Source organism: Micromys minutus (assembly GCF_963924665.1).
Source record: "Micromys minutus genome assembly, chromosome: 16".
Classification (NCBI taxonomy): domain Eukaryota; kingdom Metazoa; phylum Chordata; class Mammalia; order Rodentia; family Muridae; genus Micromys; species Micromys minutus.
In genome coordinates, this window is record NC_137985.1 from 1817501 (window position 1) to 1841578 (window position 24078).

Consider the following 24078-nt stretch of genomic DNA (forward strand, 5'->3'; position numbering starts at 1 on the left):
CTAATCCTTACACTAACCCTATTTCTAATTCTAACCCTAACACTAATCCTAAACTTAAACCTAACCCCCTAATAATAACCCTAACCCTAACACTAACCCTAACCCAAAACCCTAACCCTAACCCTAACCCTAACCCTAACCCTAACCCTAAACATTACCCTAACACTAACCCTAACCCTAACCCTAACCCTAAGCTTAACACTAACCATAACCATAACACTAAACTCTAAACCGTAAACCTAATCCACCCTAAACCTTAAACAATCCTAAACCATAAACCTTAAACCCTAAACCCTAAATCTAACAATAAACCTAAACCTGACCTTAAATCTAACCCTAACCCTAACCCTAACCCTAAACCTTACCCTAACCCTAACCCTAACCCTAATTCTAACACTAACCATAACCCTAACCCTAACCCTAACCCTAACCTTAACCCTAACCCTAATCCTAACCCTAACCCTAACCCTAACCCTAACCCTAAACCTAACCCTAACCCTAACCCCTTAACCTTAATCCCTAAATCCTAAACCTTGAACAACCATAAATCCTAAACCCTGAACAACCCTAAATCATAAATCCTGAATAACCCTAAACACTAACCTCTAAACAACCCTAAACAACCCTAATCACTAAACCATAAACAACCCTAAATACTAAACCCTAAACAACCCTATACCCTAAACTTAAAACACTAAACCCTAAATAACCCTTAACCCTAAACCATTAACACTATACCCTAAACAACACTAAACATTAACCCAAAACAACCCTAAAACCTAAACCTTAAACACTAAAACTTAAACAACCCTAAACCCTAAACACTAAAGCCTAAACAACCCTAAACTTTTAACCCTAAACACTATACCCTAAACAACCCTAAACCTTAAACAATCCTAAAGTCTAAACCCTAAACCCTTAACCTAAACCACCCTAAATCTTAAACAATCCTAAACCCTAAACCTTAAACCCTAAACACTAAACCCTAAACCCTAAACCTAAAAATAACCATAACTCTAACCCTAACACCTAACCCTTACCCTAACCCTAACCCTAACCCTAATCCTAACCCTAACCCTAACCCTAACCCTAACCCTAACCCTAACCCTAACCCTAACTCTAAACCTAATCCTAACCCTAACCTTAACCCTAATCCTAACCCTAATCCTAACCCTAACCGTAACCATAACACTAAACTCTAAACCCTAAACCTAATCAACCCTAAACCTTAAACAATCCTAAACCATAAACCTTAGACCCTAATCCTAAATCTAACAATAAACATAAACCTAACCCTAAATCTAACCCTAACCATAACCCTAACCCTAAACCCTCCCTGACCCTAACCCTAACCCTAACCCTAACCCTAACCCTAACCCTAAACCTAACCCTGACCCTAATCCTAACACTAACCCTATTTCTAATTCTAACCCTAGCACTAATCCTAAACGTAAACCTAACGCCCTAATAATAACCCTAACCCTAACACTAACCCTAACCCCTAACCCTAACCCTAACCCTAACCCTAACCCTAACCCTAACCTTAACACTAACCCCTAACCCTTACCCTAACCCTAACCCTAACCCTAACTCTAACCATTACCCTAACCCTAACCCTAACCTAACCCTAACCCTAACCCTAACACTAAACGTAACCATAACACTAAACTCTAAACCCTAAACCTAATCCACCCTAAACCTTAAACAATCCTAAACCATAAACCTTAAACCCTAAACCCTAAATCTAACAATAAACCTAAACCTGACCTTAAATCTAACCCTAACCCTAACCCTAACCCTAAACCTTACCCTGACCATAACCCTAACCCTAATCCTAACACTAACCATAACCCTAACCCTAACCCTAACCTTAACCCTAACCCTAACCCTAACCCTAACCCTAACCCTAACCCTAAACCTAACCCTAACCCCTTAACCTTAATCCCTAAATCCTAAACCCTGAACAACCATAAATCCTAAACTCTGAACAACCCTAAATCATAAATCCTGAATAACTCTAAACACTAACCTCTAAACAACCCTAAACAACCCTAATCACTAAACCATAAACAACACTAAACACTAAACCCTAAAGAACCCTATACCCTAAACCTTAAACACTAAACCCTAAATAACCCTAAACCCTAAACCATTAACACTATACCCTAAACAACACTAAACATTAACCCAAAACAACCCTAAAACCTAAACCTTAAACACTAAAACTTAAACAACCCTAAACCCTAAACACTAAAGCCTAAACAACCCTAAACTTTTAACCCTAAACACTATACCCTAAACAACCCTAAACCTTAAACAACCTTAAAGTCTAAACCCTAAACCCTTAACCTAAACCACCCTAAATCTTAAACACTCCTAAACCCTAAACCTTAAACCCTAAACACTAAACCCTAAACCCTAAACCTAACAATAACCATAAACCTAACCCTAACCCCTAACCCTTACCCTAACCCTAACCCTAACCCTAATCCTAACCCTAACCCTAACCATAACCCTAACCCTAACCCTAACCCTAACTCTAAACCTAATCCTAACCCTAACCTTAACCCTAATCCCAACCCTAACCCTAACCCTAACCGTAACGATAACACTAAACTCTAAACCCTAAACCTAATCCACCCTAAACCTTAAACAATCCTAAACCATAAACCTTAGACCCTAAATCCTAAATCTAACAATAAACATAAACCTAACTCTAAATCTAACCCTAACCCTAACCCTAACCCTAAACCCTCCCTGACCCTAACCCTAACCCTAACCCTAACCCTAACCCTAACCCTAACCCTAACCCTAAACCTAACGCTGACCCTAATCCTAACACTAACCCTATTTCTAATTCTAACCCTAACACTAATCCTAAACGTAAACCTAACCCCCTAAAAATAACCCTAACACTAACACTAACCCTAACCCCTAACCTTAACCCTAACCCTAACCCTAAACCTAACCCTAACACTAACCCCTAACCCTTACCCTAACCCTAACACTAACCCTAACCCTAACCATTACCCTAACCCTAACCCTAACCCTAACCTAACCCTAACCCTAACCCTAACACTAAACGTAACCATAACACTAAACTCTAAACCCTAAACCTAATCCACCCTAAACCTTAAACAATCCTAAACCATAAACCTTAAACCCTAAACCCTAAATCTAACAATAAACCTAAACCTGACCCTAAATCTAACCCTAACCCTAACCCTAACCCTAAACCTAACCCTGACCCTAACCCTAACCCTAATCCTAACACTAACCATAACCCTAACCCTAACCCTAACCCTAACCTTAACCCTAACCCTAACCCTAACCCTAACCCTAACCCTAACTTTTTAACCTTAATCCCTAAATCCTATTCCCTGAACAACCATAAATCTTAAACCCTGAATAACCCTAAACACTAACCTCTAAACAACCCTAAACAACCCTAATCACTAAACCATAAACAACCCTAAACACTAAACCCTAAACAACCCTATACCCTAAACCTTAAACACTAAACCCTAAATAACCCTAAACCCTAAACCATTAACACTATACCCTAAACAACACTAAACATTAACCCAAAACCACCCTAAAACCTAAACCTTAAACACTAAAACTTAAAAAAACCTAAACACTAAACACTAAAGCCTAAATAACCCTAAACATTTAACCCTAAACACTATACCTTAAACAACCCTAAACTTTAAACAATCCTAAAGTCTAAACCCTAAACCCTTAACCTAAACCACCCTAAATCTTAAACAATCCTAAACCCTAAACCTTAAACCCTAAACACTAAACCCTAAACCCTAATCCTAACACTAACCATAACCCTAACCCTAACCCTAACCCTAACCCTTACCCTAACCCTAACCCTAATTCTAATCCTAACCCTAACCCTAACCCTAACCCTAACCCTAACCCTAATTCTAACCCTAACTCTAAACCTAATCCTAACCCTAACCTTAACCCTAATCCTAACCCTAACCCTAACCCTAACCTTAACCGTCACCATAACACTAAACTCTAAACCCTAAACCTAATCCACCCTAAACCTTAAACAATCCTAAACCATAAACCTTAGACCCTAAATCCTAAATCTAAGAATAAAACTAAACCTAAACCTAAATCTAACCCTAAACCTAACCCTAACCCTAAACCCTCCCTGACCCTAACCCTAACCCTAACCCTAACCCTAACCCTAACCCTAACCCTAAACCTAACCCTGACCCTAATCCTAACACTAACCCTATTTCTAATTCTAACCCTAACACTAATCCTAAACTTAAACCTAACTCCCTAATAATAACCCTAACCCTAACACTAACCCTAACCCCTAACCTTAACCCTAACCCTAACCCTAACCCTAACCCTAACACTAACCCCTAACCCTTACCCTAACCCTAACCCTAACCCTAACCCTAACCATTACCCTAACCCTAACCCTAACCCTAACCCTAAACCTAACCCTGACCCTAATCCTAACACTAACCCTATTTCTAATTCTAACCCTAACACTAATCCTAAACTTAAACCTAACTCCCTAATAATAACCCTAACCCTAACACTAACCCTAACCCCTAACCTTAACCCTAACCCTAACCCTAACCCTAACCCTAACACTAACCCCTAACCCTTACCCTAACCCTAACCCTAACCCTAACCCTAACCATTACCCTAACCCTAACCCTAACCCTAACCCTAACACTAACCGTAACCATAACACTAAACTCTAATTCCTAAAACTAATCCACCCTAAACCTTAAACAATCCTAAACCATAAACCTTAAACCCTCAACCCTAAATCTAACAATAAACCTAAACATAACCCTAAATCTAACCCTAACCCTAACCCTAACCCTAAACCTAACCCTGACCCTAACCCTAACCCTAATCCTAAAACTAACCATAACCCTAACCCTAAACCTAACCCTAACCTTAACCCTAACCCTAACCCTAACCCTAACCCTAACCCTAACCTTAACCCTAACCCTAACCCCTTAACCTTAATCCCTAAATCCTAAACCCTGAACAACCATAAATCCTAAACGCTGAACAACCCTAAATCATAAACCCTGAATTACCCTAAACACTAACCTCTAAACAACCCTAAACAACCCTAATCACTAAACCATAAACAACCCTAAACACTAAACCCTAAACAACCCTATACCCTAAACCTTAAACACTAAACCCTAAATAACCCTAAACCCTAAACCATTAACACTATACCCTAAACAACACTAAACACTAAACCCAAAACAACCCTAAAACCTAAACCTTAAACACTAAACCTTAAACAACCCTAAACCCTAAACACTAAACCCTAAATAACCCTAAACTTTTAACCCTAAACACTATACCCTAAACAACCCTAAACCTTAAACAATCCTAAACTCTAAACCCTAAACCCTTAACCTAAACCACTCTAAATCTTAAACAATCCTAAACCCTAAACCTTAAACCCTAAACACTAAACCCTAAACCCTAAACCTAACAATAACCATAACCCTAACCCTAACCCCTAACCCTTACCCTAACCCTAACCCTAACCCTAATCCTAACCCTAACCCTAACCCTAACCCTAACCCTAACTCTAACCCTAAACCTAATCCTAACCCTAACCTTAACCCTAATCCTAACCCTAACCGTAACCCTAACCCTAACCGTAACCATAACACTAAACTCTAAACCCTAAACCTAATCCACCCTAAACCTTAAACAATCCTAAACCATAAACCTTAGACCCTAAATCCTAAATCTAACAATAAACCTAAACCTAACCCTTAATCTAACCCTAACCCTAACCCTAACCCTAAACCCTCCCTGACCCTAACCCTAAACCTAACCCTAACCCTAACCCTAACCCTAAACCTAACCCTGACCCTAATCCTTACACTAACCCTATTTCTAATTCTAACCCTAACACTAATCCTAAACTTAAACCTAACCCCCTAATAATAACCCTAACCCTAACACTAACCCTAACCCAAAACCCTAACCCTAACCCTAACCCTAACCCTAACCCTAACCCTAACCATTACCCTAACACTAACCCTAACCCTAACCCTAACCCTAAGCTTAACACTAACCATAACCATAACACTAAACTCTAAACCGTAAACCTAATCCACCCTAAACCTTAAACAATCCTAAACCATAAACCTTAAACCCTAAACCCTAAATCTAACAATAAACCTAAACCTGACCTTAAATCTAACCCTAACCCTAACCCTAACCCTAAACCTTACCCTAACCCTAACCCTAACCCTAATTCTAACACTAACCATAACCCTAACCCTAACCCTAACCCTAACCTTAACCCTAACCCTAATCCTAACCCTAACCCTAACCCTAACCCTAACCCTAAACCTAACCCTAACCCCTTAACCTTAATCCCTAAATCCTAAACCTTGAACAACCATAAATCCTAAACCCTGAACAACCCTAAATCATAAATCCTGAATAACCCTAAACACTAACCTCTAAACAACCCTAAACAACCCTAATCACTAAACCATAAACAACCCTAAATACTAAACCCTAAACAACCCTATACCCTAAACTTAAAACACTAAACCCTAAATAACCCTTAACCCTAAACCATTAACACTATACCCTAAACAACACTAAACATTAACCCAAAACAACCCTAAAACCTAAACCTTAAACACTAAAACTTAAACAACCCTAAACCCTAAACACTAAAGCCTAAACAACCCTAAACTTTTAACCCTAAACACTATACCCTAAACAACCCTAAACCTTAAACAATCCTAAAGTCTAAACCCTAAACCCTTAACCTAAACCACCCTAAATCTTAAACAATCCTAAACCCTAAACCTTAAACCCTAAACACTAAACCCTAAACCCTAAACCTAAAAATAACCATAACTCTAACCCTAACACCTAACCCTTACCCTAACCCTAACCCTAACCCTAATCCTAACCCTAACCCTAACCCTAACCCTAACCCTAACCCTAACCCTAACCCTAACTCTAAACCTAATCCTAACCCTAACCTTAACCCTAATCCTAACCCTAACCCTAACCCTAACCGTAACCATAACACTAAACTCTAAACCCTAAACCTAATCAACCCTAAACCTTAAACAATCCTAAACCATAAACCTTAGACCCTAATCCTAAATCTAACAATAAACATAAACCTAACCCTAAATCTAACCCTAACCATAACCCTAACCCTAAACCCTCCCTGACCCTAACCCTAACCCTAACCCTAACCCTAACCCTAACCCTAAACCTAACCCTGACCCTAATCCTAACACTAACCCTATTTCTAATTCTAACCCTAGCACTAATCCTAAACGTAAACCTAACGCCCTAATAATAACCCTAACCCTAACACTAACCCTAACCCCTAACCCTAACCCTAACCCTAACCCTAACCCTAACCCTAACCTTAACACTAACCCCTAACCCTTACCCTAACCCTAACCCTAACCCTAACTCTAACCATTACCCTAACCCTAACCCTAACCTAACCCTAACCCTAACCCTAACACTAAACGTAACCATAACACTAAACTCTAAACCCTAAACCTAATCCACCCTAAACCTTAAACAATCCTAAACCATAAACCTTAAACCCTAAACCCTAAATCTAACAATAAACCTAAACCTGACCTTAAATCTAACCCTAACCCTAACCCTAACCCTAAACCTTACCCTGACCATAACCCTAACCCTAATCCTAACACTAACCATAACCCTAACCCTAACCCTAACCTTAACCCTAACCCTAACCCTAACCCTAACCCTAACCCTAAACCTAACCCTAACCCCTTAACCTTAATCCCTAAATCCTAAACCCTGAACAACCATAAATCCTAAACTCTGAACAACCCTAAATCATAAATCCTGAATAACTCTAAACACTAACCTCTAAACAACCCTAAACAACCCTAATCACTAAACCATAAACAACCCTAAACACTAAACCCTAAAGAACCCTATACCCTAAACCTTAAACACTAAACCCTAAATAACCCTAAACCCTAAACCATTAACACTATACCCTAAACAACACTAAACATTAACCCAAAACAACCCTAAAACCTAAACCTTAAACACTAAAACTTAAACAACCCTAAACCCTAAACACTAAAGCCTAAACAACCCTAAACTTTTAAACCTAAACACTATACCCTAAACAACCCTAAACCTTAAACAACCTTAAAGTCTAAACCCTAAACCCTTAACCTAAACCACCCTAAATCTTAAACACTCCTAAACCCTAAACCTTAAACCCTAAACACTAAACCCTAAACCCTAAACCTAACAATAACCATAAACCTAACCCTAACCCCTAACCCTTACCCTAACCCTAACCCTAACCCTAATCCTAACCCTAACCCTAACCATAACCCTAACCCTAACCCTAACCCTAACTCTAAACCTAATCCTAACCCTAACCTTAACCCTAATCCTAACCCTAACCCTAACCCTAACCGTAACGATAACACTAAACTCTAAACCCTAAACCTAATCCACCCTAAACCTTAAACAATCCTAAACCATAAACCTTAGACCCTAAATCCTAAATCTAACAATAAACATAAACCTAACTCTAAATCTAACCCTAACCCTAACCCTAACCCTAAACCCTCCCTGACCCTAACCCTAACCCTAACCCTAACCCTAACCCTAACCCTAACCCTAAACCTAACGCTGACCCTAATCCTAACACTAACCCTATTTCTAATTCTAACCCTAACACTAATCCTAAACGTAAACCTAACCCCCTAAAAATAACCCTAACACTAACACTAACCCTAACCCCTAACCTTAACCCTAACCCTAACCCTAAACCTAACCCTAACACTAACCCCTAACCCTTACCCTAACCCTAACACTAACCCTAACCCTAACCATTACCCTAACCCTAACCCTAACCCTAACCTAACCCTAACCCTAACCCTAACACTAAACGTAACCATAACACTAAACTCTAAACCCTAAACCTAATCCACCCTAAACCTTAAACAATCCTAAACCATAAACCTTAAACCCTAAACCCTAAATCTAACAATAAACCTAAACCTGACCCTAAATCTAACCCTAACCCTAACCCTAACCCTAAACCTAACCCTGACCCTAACCCTAACCCTAATCCTAACACTAACCATAACCCTAACCCTAACCCTAACCCTAACCTTAACCCTAACCCTAACCCTAACCCTAACCCTAACCCTAACCCTAACTTTTTAACCTTAATCCCTAAATCCTATTCCCTGAACAACCATAAATCTTAAACCCTGAATAACCCTAAACACTAACCTCTAAACAACCCTAAACAACCCTAATCACTAAACCATAAACAACCCTAAACACTAAACCCTAAACAACCCTATACCCTAAACCTTAAACACTAAACCCTAAATAACCCTAAACCCTAAACCATTAACACTATACCCTAAACAACACTAAACATTAACCCAAAACCACCCTAAAACCTAAACCTTAAACACTAAAACTTAAAAAAACCTAAACACTAAACACTAAAGCCTAAATAACCCTAAACATTTAACCCTAAACACTATACCTTAAACAACCCTAAACTTTAAACAATCCTAAAGTCTAAACCCTAAACCCTTAACCTAAACCACCCTAAATCTTAAACAATCCTAAACCCTAAACCTTAAACCCTAAACACTAAACCCTAAACCCTAATCCTAACACTAACCATAACCCTAACCCTAACCCTAACCCTAACCCTTACCCTAACCCTAACCCTAATTCTAATCCTAACCCTAACCCTAACCCTAACCCTAACCCTAACCCTAATTCTAACCCTAACTCTAAACCTAATCCTAACCCTAACCTTAACCCTAATCCTAACCCTAACCCTAACCCTAACCCTAACCGTCACCATAACACTAAACTCTAAACCCTAAACCTAATCCACCCTAAACCTTAAACAATCCTAAACCATAAACCTTAGACCCTAAATCCTAAATCTAAGAATAAAACTAAACCTAAACCTAAATCTAACCCTAAACCTAACCCTAACCCTAAACCCTCCCTGACCCTAACCCTAACCCTAACCCTAACCCTAACCCTAACCCTAACCCTAAACCTAACCCTGACCCTAATCCTAACACTAACCCTATTTCTAATTCTAACCCTAACACTAATCCTAAACTTAAACCTAACTCCCTAATAATAACCCTAACCCTAACACTAACCCTAACCCCTAACCTTAACCCTAACCCTAACCCTAACCCTAACCCTAACACTAACCCCTAACCCTTACCCTAACCCTAACCCTAACCCTAACCCTAACCATTACCCTAACCCTAACCCTAACCCTAACCCTAAACCTAACCCTGACCCTAATCCTAACACTAACCCTATTTCTAATTCTAACCCTAACACTAATCCTAAACTTAAACCTAACTCCCTAATAATAACCCTAACCCTAACACTAACCCTAACCCCTAACCTTAACCCTAACCCTAACCCTAACCCTAACCCTAACACTAACCCCTAACCCTTACCCTAACCCTAACCCTAACCCTAACCCTAACCATTACCCTAACCCTAACCCTAACCCTAACCCTAACACTAACCGTAACCATAACACTAAACTCTAATTCCTAAAACTAATCCACCCTAAACCTTAAACAATCCTAAACCATAAACCTTAAACCCTCAACCCTAAATCTAACAATAAACCTAAACATAACCCTAAATCTAACCCTAACCCTAACCCTAACCCTAAACCTAACCCTGACCCTAACCCTAACCCTAATCCTAAAACTAACCATAACCCTAACCCTAAACCTAACCCTAACCTTAACCCTAACCCTAACCCTAACCCTAACCCTAACCCTAACCTTAACCCTAACCCTAACCCCTTAACCTTAATCCCTAAATCCTAAACCCTGAACAACCATAAATCCTAAACGCTGAACAACCCTAAATCATAAACCCTGAATTACCCTAAACACTAACCTCTAAACAACCCTAAACAACCCTAATCACTAAACCATAAACAACCCTAAACACTAAACCCTAAACAACCCTATACCCTAAACCTTAAACACTAAACCCTAAATAACCCTAAACCCTAAACCATTAACACTATACCCTAAACAACACTAAACACTAAACCCAAAACAACCCTAAAACCTAAACCTTAAACACTAAACCTTAAACAACCCTAAACCCTAAACAGTAAACCCTAAACAACCCTAAACTTTTAACCCTAAACACTATACCCTAAACAACCCTATACCTTAAACAATCCTAAACTCTAAACCCTAAACCCTTAACCTAAACCACCCTAAATCTTAAACAATCCTAAACCCTAAACCTTAAACCGTAAACACAAAACCCTAAACCCTAAACCTAACAATAACCATAACCCTAACCCTAACCCCTAACCCTTACACTAACCCTAACCCTAACCCTAATCCTAACCCTAACCCTAACCCTAACCCTAACCCTAACCCTAACCTTAACCCTAAACCTAATCCTAACCCGTACCCTAACCCTAACTTTAACTTTAACCCTAATCCTAACACCAAACCCTAAACCCTAAACCTAACCCTAACCCTAAAATAAACTTTAAATCCTCAACCTAATCTACCCTAAACCTTAAACAATCCTAAACCCTAAACCCTGAACCCTGAACCCTAAACCTAACCCTAACCCTAACCCTAACACTAACCATAACCTTAACACTAAATTGTAAACCCTAAATTTAATTTACGATAAACCTTAAACAATCTTAAACCCTAAACCTTAAACCTTAAACCTAACAATTACCATAACCCTAACCCTAATCCTAACCCAAACCCTAACCCTAAACGTAACCCTAACACTAAACCTAACCCTAACTCTAACCCTAACCCTAAACCTAACACTAACACTAAACGTAGTCCTAACCCTAACCCTAACCCTAAACCTGACCCTAACCCTAACCCTAACCCTAACCCTAATCCTAACTCTAACCCTAATCCTAACAATAAGCCTAAACTTAACCCTAACCCTAACCCTAAACCTAACACTAACCTTAACCCTAACCCTAACGCTAACCCTAACAGTAATCCCTAAACCCTAAACCTAACCCTAACGATATCCCAAACACAAAACTCTAAACGCTAAAAATAATCCACCCTAAACCTTAAACAATCCTAAAACCTAAACCTTTACCCTAAACCCTAAACCCTAAACCTAACAATATCCCTGACCCTAAACGTAACCCTAAACCTAACCCTAACCCTAACCCTAATCCGAACACTAAACCCTAAACCCTAAACCTAACCCTAACCTTAACACTAAACTCTAAACCCTAAACCTAATCTACCCTAAACCTTAAACAATCCTAAACCCAAAACCTTAGACCCTAAAGACTAAACCCTAAACCTAACAATAAACCTAACCCTAACCCTAACCCTAACCCTAACCTTAAACCTAACCCTAAACATAACCCTATCCCTAAACCTAACCCTAACCTTAAGCCTAACCGTAAACCTAACCCTAAACCTAAACCTAACCTTAACCCTAACCCTAACCCTAAACCTAACAATAAACATAATCATAACCCTTACCCTAACCCTAAACCTAACCCTAACCGTAACCCTAACCCTAACCCTAACCGTAACACTAACTCTAACCCTAAACCTAACCCTAACCCTAACCCTAACCCTAACCTTAACCCTAACCATAACCCTAACCCTAAAACTAACCCTAACCCTAACCCAAACCTTAACCCTAAACCTAACCCTAACCCTAACCGTAACCATAACACTAAACTCTAAACCCTAAACCTAATCCACCCTAAACCTTAAACAATCCTAAACCACAAACCTTAAACCCTAAACCCTAAATCTAACAATAAACCTAAACCTAACCCTAAATCTAACCCTAACCCTAACCCTAACACTAAACCTAATCCTAACACTAACCATAACCAAACACTAACCCTAACCCTAACCCTAAACCTAACCCTAACCCTAAACCTCACACTAACCCTAATCCTAAAACTAAACCTTAAACTTTAAATCTAACCCTAACCCTAACCCTACCCCTAACCCTAACCCTAACCCTATCCCTAAACCTAACCCTGACCCTAATCCTAACACTAAACCTATTTCTAATTCTAACCCTAACACTAATCCTAAATTTAAACCTAACTCCCTAATAATAACCCTAACCCTAAACCTAACCCTAACCCTAACCCTGACCCTAACCTAAACCCTAACCCCCCCAACCCTAACCTTAACCCTAACCCTAACCCTAAACGTATCTCTAACCCTAACCCTAACCGTAACTCTAACCCTAACCCTAACACTAACCCTAACCCTAACCGTAACACTAACCCTAACCCTAACCCTAACCCTAACCCTAACCCTAACCATAACCATAACACTAAACTCTAAACCCTAAACCTAATCCACCCTAAAACTTAAACAATCCTAAACCATAAACCTTAAACCCTAAACCCTAAATCTAACAATAAACCTAAACTTAACCCTAAATCTAACACTAACCCTAACCGTAAACCTAAACCTACCCCTGACCCTAATCCAAAGCCTAATCCTAACAATAACCATAACCCAAACAAAGATTAACCCTAACCCTAAACCTAACCCTAACCCTAAACCTCACACCTACCCTATCCCTAACCCTAACCCTAACCCTAACACTAACCCTAACCCTAACCCTAACACTATCCCTAACACTTACCCTTACCCTAACACTAACACTAACCTTAACCCTAACCCTAACCTTAACCCTCACCCTAACCCTCACCCTAACCCTAAACCTAACCGTAAAACCCTAAATCCTAAACCCTAAACGCAGAAAAACCCTAAACACTAATTCAAAAGCACCCTAAACCCTAAACACTAAACGCTAAAAAAACCTAAACCCTAAACTCTAAACACTAAACCCTAAACTAGCCTAAACCCTAAAACCATTAACACTATACCCTAAACAACCCTAAACTCTTAACCCTAAACATTATAGCCTAAACCCTAAAATACTATACAACCTTAAACCCTAAACCTTAAAATATCCTAAACCATAAATCCTGAACAACCCTAAACACTAAATCATAAACAACCTTAAAAAAACCTAAACAACTCTAAACGCTAAAACATAAACAACCCTAAACATTAAACAATCTTAAACGCTAAACCCTATACCCTAAACCTAAACCACCCTAAAACTTAAACAATCCTAAACCCTAAACCTTAAACCATAAACCCTAAATTTCAAACCATAAATCTAAGAATACCCATAACCCTAACCCTAACCCTAAACCTAAACCTAACCCTAACCCCAACCCTAACCTTAACCCCATAACCCTAACCCTAACCTTAAGCCTAACATAACCACATAACCCTAACTCTAACCCTAATGCTAACCCTAACCCTAACCCTAACCCTAACCCGAACCCTAACCCTAACCCCTAACCCCTAACACTAACACGAACCCTAACCCCTAACCCTAACCCTAACCCTAACCCTAAATTTACCCTAACCCTAACCCTAACCCTAACCCTAACCCTAACCCTAACCCTAAACCTAACCTTAAACCTAAACCTAACCTTAACCCTAACCTTAACCCTAACCCCTAACCATTACCCTAACCCTAACCCTAACCCTAACCCTAACCCTAAACCTAACCCTAACCCTAACCCTAACCGTAACCCTAACTCTAACCCTAACCCTAACCCTAACCCTAAACCTAACCCTAACCCTAACCTTAACCCTAATCCTAACCCTAACCCTAACCCTAATCCTAACCGTAACCCTAACACTAAACTCTAAACCCTAAACCTAATCCACCCTAAACCTTAAAAAATCCTAAACCATAAACCGTAGACCCTAAACCTTAATCTAACAATAAACCTAAACCTAACCCTAAATCTAACCCTAACCCTAAACCCTCCCTGACCCTAACCCTAACCCTAACCCTAACCCTAACCCTAACCCTAAACCTAACCCTGACCCTAATCCTAACACTAAACCTATTTCTAATTCTATCCCTAACACTAATCCTAAACTTAAACCTAACCCCCTAATAATAACCCTAACCATAACACTAACCCTAACCCCTAACCCTAACCCTAACCCTAACCCTAACCTAACCCTAACCCTAACCCTAACCCTAACCCAAACCCTAACAATAACCCCCTAACTTTTACCCTAACCCTAAACCTAACCCTAACCCTAACTCTTACCATAACCCTAACCCTAACCCGGACCCCATCCCTAACCCTAACCCTAACCGTAACCATAACACTAAACTCTAAACCCTAAACCTAATCCACCCTAAATCTTAAACAATCCTAAACCCTAAACCTTAAACCCTAAACACTAAACCCTAAAACCTAAACCTAACAATAACCATAACCCTAACCCTAACCCCTAACCCTTACCCTAACCCTAACCCTAACCCTAATCCTAACCATAACCCTAACCCTAACCCTAATCCTAACCATAACCCTAACCCTAACCCTAACCATAACCCTAACCCTAACCCTAACCTTAACCCTAATCCTAACCCTAACCCTAACCCTATCCATTACCCTAACCCTAACCCTAACCCTAACCCTAACCCTAACCCTAACCCTAACCCTAACACTAACCGTAACCATAACACTAAACTCTAAACCCTAAACCTAATCCACCCTAAATTTTAAACAATCCTAAACCATAAACCGTAGACCCTAAACCCTAAATCTAATATTAAACCTAAACCTAACCCTAAATCTAACCCTAACCCTAAACCCTCCCTGACCCTAACCCTAACCCTAACCCTAACCCTAACCATAACCCTAACCCCTAACCCTAACCCTAACCCTAACCCTAACCTAACCCTAACCCTAACCCTAACCCAAACCGTAACACTAACCCCCTAACTTTTACCCTAACCCTAACCCTAACCCTAACCTTTACCATAACCCTAACCCTAACCCTAACCCCATCCCTAACCCTAACCCTAACTGTAACCATAACACTAAACTCTAAACCCTAAACCTAATCCACCCTAAACCTTAAACAATCCTAAACCATAAACCTTAAACCCTAAACCCTAAATCTAACAATAAACCTAAACCTAACCGTAAATCTAACCCTAACCCTATCCCTAACCCTAAACCTAACACTGACCCTAACCCTAACCCTAATACTAACACTAACTATAACCCTAACCCTAACACTAACCCTAACCTTAACCCTTACCCTAACCCTAACCTTAACCCTAACCCTAACTCTAACCCTAACCCTAACCCTAACCGTAACCATAATACTAAACTCTAAACCCTAAACCTAATCCACCCTAAACCTTAAACAATCCTAAACCATAAACTTTAAACCCTAAACCCAAAATCTAACAATAAACCTAAACCTAACCCTAAATCTAACCCTAACCCTAACCCTAACACTAACCTAAACCTGACCCTAACCCTAACCCTAATCCTAACACTAATCATAACCCAAACACTAACCCTAACCCTAACCCTAAACCTAACCCTAAACCTCACACTATTCTTAATCCTAACACTAAACCCTAAATTTTAAATCTAATCCTAACCCTAACCCTACCCTTAACCCTAACCCTAACCCTATACCTAAACCTAACCCTGACCCTAATCCTAACACTAACCCTATTTCTAATTCTAACCCTAACACTAATCCTTAACTAAAACCTAACCCCCAAATAATAACCCTAACACTAAACCTAACCCTAACCCTAACCCTAACACTAACCCCTAACCCCTAACACTAACCCTAACCCTAACCCCTAACCCTAACCCTAACCCTAACCCTAACCCTAACTTTAACCCTAACCCTAACCCTATCCCTAACCCTAACCCTTACCCTAACACTAACACTAACCTTAACCCTAACCCTAACCTTAACCCTCACCCTAACCCTCACCTTAACCCTAAACCTAACCCTAACACTAACCCTAACACCCTAAATCCTAAACCCTAAACCACGAAAAACCCTAAACACTAATTCCAAAAGCACCCAAAACCCTAAATTATAAACACTAAACGCTAAAAAACCCTAAACCCTAAACCCTAAACACTAAACCCTAAACAAGCCTAAACCCTAAAACCATTAACACTATACCCTAAACAACCCTAAACCCTTAACCCTAAACATTATACCCTAAACCCTAAAACACTATACAAACTTAAACCCTATACCTTAAAATATCCTAAATCATAAATCCTGAACAACCCTAAACACTAAATTATAAACAACCCTAAAAAACCCTAAACAACTCTAAACGCTAAAACCTAAACAACCCTAAACATTAAACAATCTTAAACGCTAAACCCTATACCCTAAACCTAAACCACCCTAAAACATAAACAATCCTAAACCCTAAACCTTAAACCATAAACCCTAAATTTTAAACCATAAATCTAAGAATAACCATAACCCTAAACCTAAACCTAAACCTAAACCTTACCCTAACCCCAACCCTAACCTTAACCCTATAACCCTAACCCTAAACTTAAGCCTAACATAAACCCATAACCCTAACTCTAACCCTAACTCTAACCCTAATGCTAACCCTAACCCTAACCCTAACCCTAACCACTTAACCTTAATCCCTAAATCCTAAACCCTGAACAACCATAAATCCTAAACCCTGAAAAACCCTAAATCATAAACCCTGAATAACCCTAAACACTAACCTCTAAACAACCCTAAACAACCCTAATCACTAAACCATAAACAACCCTAAACACTAAACCCTAAACAACACTATACCCTAAACCTTAAACACTAAACCCTAAATAACCCTAAACCCTAAACCATTAACACTATACCCTAAACAACACTAAACACTAAAACCAAAACAACCCTAAAACCTAAACCTTAAACACTAAACCTTAAACAACCCTAAACCCTAAACACTAAACCCTAAACAACCCTAAACTTTTAACCCTAAACACTATACCCTAAACAACCCTAAACCTTAAACAATCCTAAACTCTAAACCCTAAACCCTTAACATAAACCACCCTAAATCTTAAACAATCCTAAACCCTAAACCTTAAACCCTAAACACTAAACCCTAAACCCTAACCCTAACCCTAACCCTAACCCTAACCTAACCCTAACCCTAACCCTAACCCTAACCTAACCCTAACCCTAACCCTAACCCTAACCCTAACAATAACCGTAACCTTAACACTAAACTCAAAACCCTAAACCTAATCCACCCTAAACTTTAAACAATCCTAAACCATAAACCTTAAACCCTAAACCCTAAATCTAACAATAAACCTAAACCTGACCCTAAATCTAAACCTAACCCTAACCCTAACCCTAAACCTAACCCTGACCCTAACCGTAACCCTAATCCTAACACTAACCATAACCTTAACCCTAACCCTAACCCTAACCTTAACCCTAACCCTAACCCTAACCCTAACCCTAACCCTAACCCTAACCCCTTATCCTTAATCCCTAAATCCTAAACCCTGAACAACCATAAATCCTAAACCCTGAACAACCCTAAATCATAAACCCTGAATAACCCTAAACACTAGTCTCTAAACAACCCTAAACAACCCTAATCACTAAACCATAAACAACCCTAAACACTGAACCCTAAACAATCCTATACCCTAAACCTTAAACACTAAACACTAAATAACCCTAAACCCTAAACCATTAACACTATACCCTAAACAACACTAAACACTAAACCCAAAACAACCCTAAAACCTAAACCTTAAACACTAAAACTTAAACAACCCTAAACCCTAAACACTTAAGCCTAAACAACCCTAAACTTTTAACCCTAAACACTATACCCTAAACAACCCTAAACCTTAAACAATCCTAAAGTCTAAACCCTAAACCCTTAACCTAAACCACCCTAAATCTTAAACAATCCTAAACCCTAAACCTTAAACCCTAAACACTAAACACTAAACCCTAAACCTAACAATAACCATAACCCTAACCCTAACCCCTAACCCTTACCCTAACTCTAACCCTAACCCTAATCCTAACCCTAACCCTAACCCTAACCCTAACCCTAACCCTAACCCTAACCTTAACCCTAAACCTAATCCTAACCCTAACCTTAACCGTAATCCTAACCCTAACCCTAACCCTAACCCTAACCGTAACCATAACACTAAACTCTAAACCCTAATCCTAATCCACCCTAAACCTTAAACAATCCTAAACCATAAACCTTAGACCCTAAATCCTAAATCTAACAATAAACCTAAACCTAACCCTAAATCTAACCCTAACCCTAACCCTAACCCTCAACACTCCCTGACCCTAACCCTAACCCTAACCCTAACCCTAACCCTAACCCTAACCCTAAACCTAACCCTGACCCTAATCCTAACACTAACCCTATTTCTAATTCTAACCCTAACACTAATCCTAAACTGAAACCTAACCCCCTAATAATAAACCTAACCCTAACACTAACGCTAACCTCTAACCCTAAACCTAATCCTAACCCTAACCCTAACCCTAACACTAACCCCTAACCCTTACCCTAACCCTAACCCTAACTCTAACCCTATCCATTACCCTAACCCTAACCCTAACCCTAACCCTAACACTAACCGTAACCATAACACTAAACTCTAAACCCTAAACCTAATCCACCCTAAACCTTAAACAATCCTAAACCATAAACCTTAAAACCTAATCCCTAAATCTAACAATAAACCTAAACCTGACCCTAAATCTAACCTAACCCTAACCCTAACCCTAAACCTAACCCTGACCCTAAACCTAAACCTAATCCTAACACTAACCATAACCCAAACACTAACCCAAACCCTAACCCTAAACCTAACCCTAACCCTAAACCTCACACTATCCCTAATCCTAACACTAAACCCTAAACTTTAAATCTAATCCTAACCCTAACCCTACCCTTAACCCTAACCCTAACCCTATCCCTAAACCTAACCCTGACCCTAATCTTAACACTAACCCTATTTCTAATTCTAACCCTAACACTAATCCTTAACTAAAACCTAACCTCCTAATAATAACCCTAACACTAAACCTAACCCTAACCCTAACCCTAACCCTAACCCTAACACTAACCCCTAACCCCTAACACTAACCCTAACCCTAACCCCTAACCCTAACCCTAACCCTAACCTTAACCCTAACCCTAACCCTAACCCTATCCCTAACCCTAACCCTTACCCTAACACTAACACTAACCTTAACCCTAACCCTAACCTTAACCCTCACCCTAACCCTCACCTTAACCCTAAACCTAACCCTAACACTAACCCTAACACCCTAAATCCTAAACCTTAAACCCCGAAAAACCCTAAACACTAATTCCAAAAGCACCCTAAACCCTAAACTATAAACACTAAACGCTAAAAAACCCTAAACCCTAAACCCTAAACACTAAACCCTAAACAAGCCTAAACCCTAAAACCATTAACACTATACCCTAAACAACCCTAAACCCTTAACCCTAATCATTATACCCTAAAACCTAAAACACTATACAACCTTAAACCCTAAACCTTAAAAAATCCTAAATCATAAATCCTGAACAACCCTAAACACTAAATTGTAAACAACCCTAAAAAACCATAAACAACTCTAAACGCTAAAACCTAAACAACCCTAACCATTAAACAATCTTAAACGCTAAATTCTATACCCTAAACCTAAACCACCCTAAAACTTAAACAATCCTAAACCCTAAACCTTAACCCATAAACCCTAAATTTTAAACCATAAATCTAAGAATAACCATAACCCTAACCCTAACCCTAAACCTAATTCTACCCCTAACCCCAACCCTAACCTTAACCCCATAACCCTAACCCTAACCTTAAGCCTAACATAACCCCATAACCCTAACTCTAACCCTAACTCTAACCCTAACTCTAACCCTAATGCTAACCGTAACCCTAACCCTAACCCTAACCCTAACCCCTTAACCTTAATCTTTAAATCCTAAACCATGAACAACCAAAAATCCTAAACCCTGAACAACCCTAAATCATTAAACCTGAATAACCCTAAACACTAACCTCTACACAACCCTAAACAACCCTAATCACTAAACCATAAACAACCCTAAACACTAAAACCTAAACAACCCTATACCCTAAACCTTAAACACTAAACCCTAAATAACCCTAAACCCTAAACCATTAACATTATACCCTAAACAACACTAAACACTAAACCCAAAACAACTCTAAAACCTAAACCTTAAACACTAAACCTTAAACAACCCTAAACCCTAAACCCTAAACCCTAAACCTAACAATAACCATAACCCTAACCCTAACCCCTAACCCTTACCCTAACCCTAACCCTAACCCTAATCCTAACCCTAACCCTAACCCTAACCCTAACCTTAACCCTAACCCTAACCCTAACCCTAACCCTAATCCTAACCCTAACCTTAACCCTAATCCTAACCCTAACCCTAACCCTAACCCTAACCGTAACCATAACACTAAACTCTAAACCCTAAACCTAATCCACCCTAAACCTTAAACAATCCTAAACCATAAACCTTAGACCCTAAATCCTAAATCTAACAATAAACCTAAACCTAACCCTAAATCTAACCATAACCCTAAACCCTCCCTGACCCTAACCCTAACACTAAACCTAACCCTGACCCTAATCCTAACACTAACCCTATTTCTAATTCTAACCCTAACACTAATCCTAAAATTAAACCTAACACCCTAATAATAACCCTAACCCTAACACTAACCCTAACCCCTAACCCTAACCCCTACCCTAACCCTAACCTAACCCTAACCCTAACCCCAACCCTAACCCAAACCCTAACACTAACCCCCTAACTTTTACCATAACCCTAACCCTAACCCTAACCCTAACCCTTACCATAACCCTAACCCTAACCCTAACCCCATCCCTAACCCTAACCCTAACCGTAACCATAACACTAAACTCTAAACCCTAAACCTAGTCCACCCTAAACCTTAAACAATCCTAAACCATAAACCTTAAACCCTAAACCCTAAATGTAACAATAAACCTAAACCTAACCTTAAATCTAACCCTAACCCTATCCCTAACCCTAAACCTAACCCTGACCCTAAACCTAACCCTAATCCTAACACTAACCATAACCCTAACCCTAACATTAACCCTAACCTTAACCCTAACCCTAACCCTAACCCTAACACTAACCCTAACTCTAACCCTAACCCTAACCCTAACCGTAACCATAATACTAAACTCTAAACCCTAAACCTCATCTACCCTAAACCTTAAACAATCCTAAACCTTAAACCTTAAACCCTAAACCCTAAATCTAACAATAAACCTAAACCTAACCCTAAATCTAACCCTAACCCTAACCCTAACCCTAACCCTAAACCTAACCCTAAACCTCACATTATCCCTAATCCTAACACTAAACCCTAAACTTTAAATCTAACCCTAAACCTAACCCTACCCTTAACCCTAACCCTAACCATATCCCTAAACCTAACCCTGACCCTAATCCTAACACTAACCCTATTTCTAATTCTAACTCTAACACTAATCCTAAACTAAAACCTAACCCCCTAATAATAACCCTAACACTAAACCTAACCCTAACCCTAACCCTAACCCTAACCCTAACACTAACCCCTAAACCCTAACACTAACCCTAACCCTAACCCCTAACCCTAACCCTAACCCTAACCCTTACCCTAACACTAACACTAACCTTAACCCTAACCCTAACCTTAACCCTCACCCTAACCCTCACCTTAACCCTAAACCTAACCCTAACACTAACCCTAACACCCTAAATCCTAAACCCTAAACCCCAAAAAACCCTAAACACTAATTCCAAAAGCACCCTAAACCCTAAACTATAAACACTGAACGCTAAAAACCCTAAACCCTAAACCCTAAACACTAAACACTAAACAAGCCTAAACCCTAAAACCATTAACACTATACCCTAAACAACCATAAACCCTTAACCCTAAACATTATACCCTAAACCCTAAAACACTATACAACCTTAAACCCTAAACCTTAAAATATCCTAAATCATAAATCCTGAACCACCCTAAACACTAAATCATAAACAACCCTAAAAAACCCTAAACAACTCTAAACGCTAAAACCTAAACAACCCTAACCATTAAACAATCTTAAACGCTAAACCCTATACCCTAAACCTAAACCACCCTAAAACTTAAACAATCCTAAACCCTAAACCTTAAACCATAAACCCTAAAATTTAAACCTTAAATCTAAGAATAACCATAACCCTAACCCTAACCCTAAACCTAAACCTAACCCTAACCCAAACCCTAACCTTAACCCCATAACCCTAACCATAACCTTAAGCCTAACATAACCCCATAACCCTAACTCTAACCCTAATTCTAACCCTAATGCTAACCCTAACCCTAACCCTAACCCTAACCCTAACCCTAACCCCTTAACCTTAATCCCTAAATCCTAAACCCTGAACAACAATAAATCCTAAACCCTGAACAACCCTAAATCATAAACCCTGAATAACCCTAATCACTAACCTCTAAACAACCCTAAACAACCCTAATCACTAAACCATAAACAACCCTAAACACTAAATCCTAAACAACCCTATACCCTAAACCTTAAACACTAAACCCTAAATAACCCTAAACCCTAAATCATTAACACTATACCCTAAAGAACACTAAACACTAAACCCAAAACCACCATAAAACCTAAACCTTAAACACTAAACCTTAAACAACCCTAAACCCTAAACACTAAACCCTAAACAACCCTAAACTTTTAACCCTAAACACTATACCCTAAACAACCGTAAACCTTAAACAATCCTAAACTCTAAACCCTAAACCCTTAACCTAAACCACCCTAAAACTTAAACAATCCTAAACCCTAAACCTTAAACCCTGAACACAAAACCCTAAACCTTAAACCTAACAATAACCATAACCCTAACTCTAACCCCTAACCCTTACCCTAACCCTAACCCTAACCCTAATCCTAACCCTAGCCCTAACCCTAACCCTAAACCTAAACCTAATCCTAACCCTTACCTTAACCCTAATCC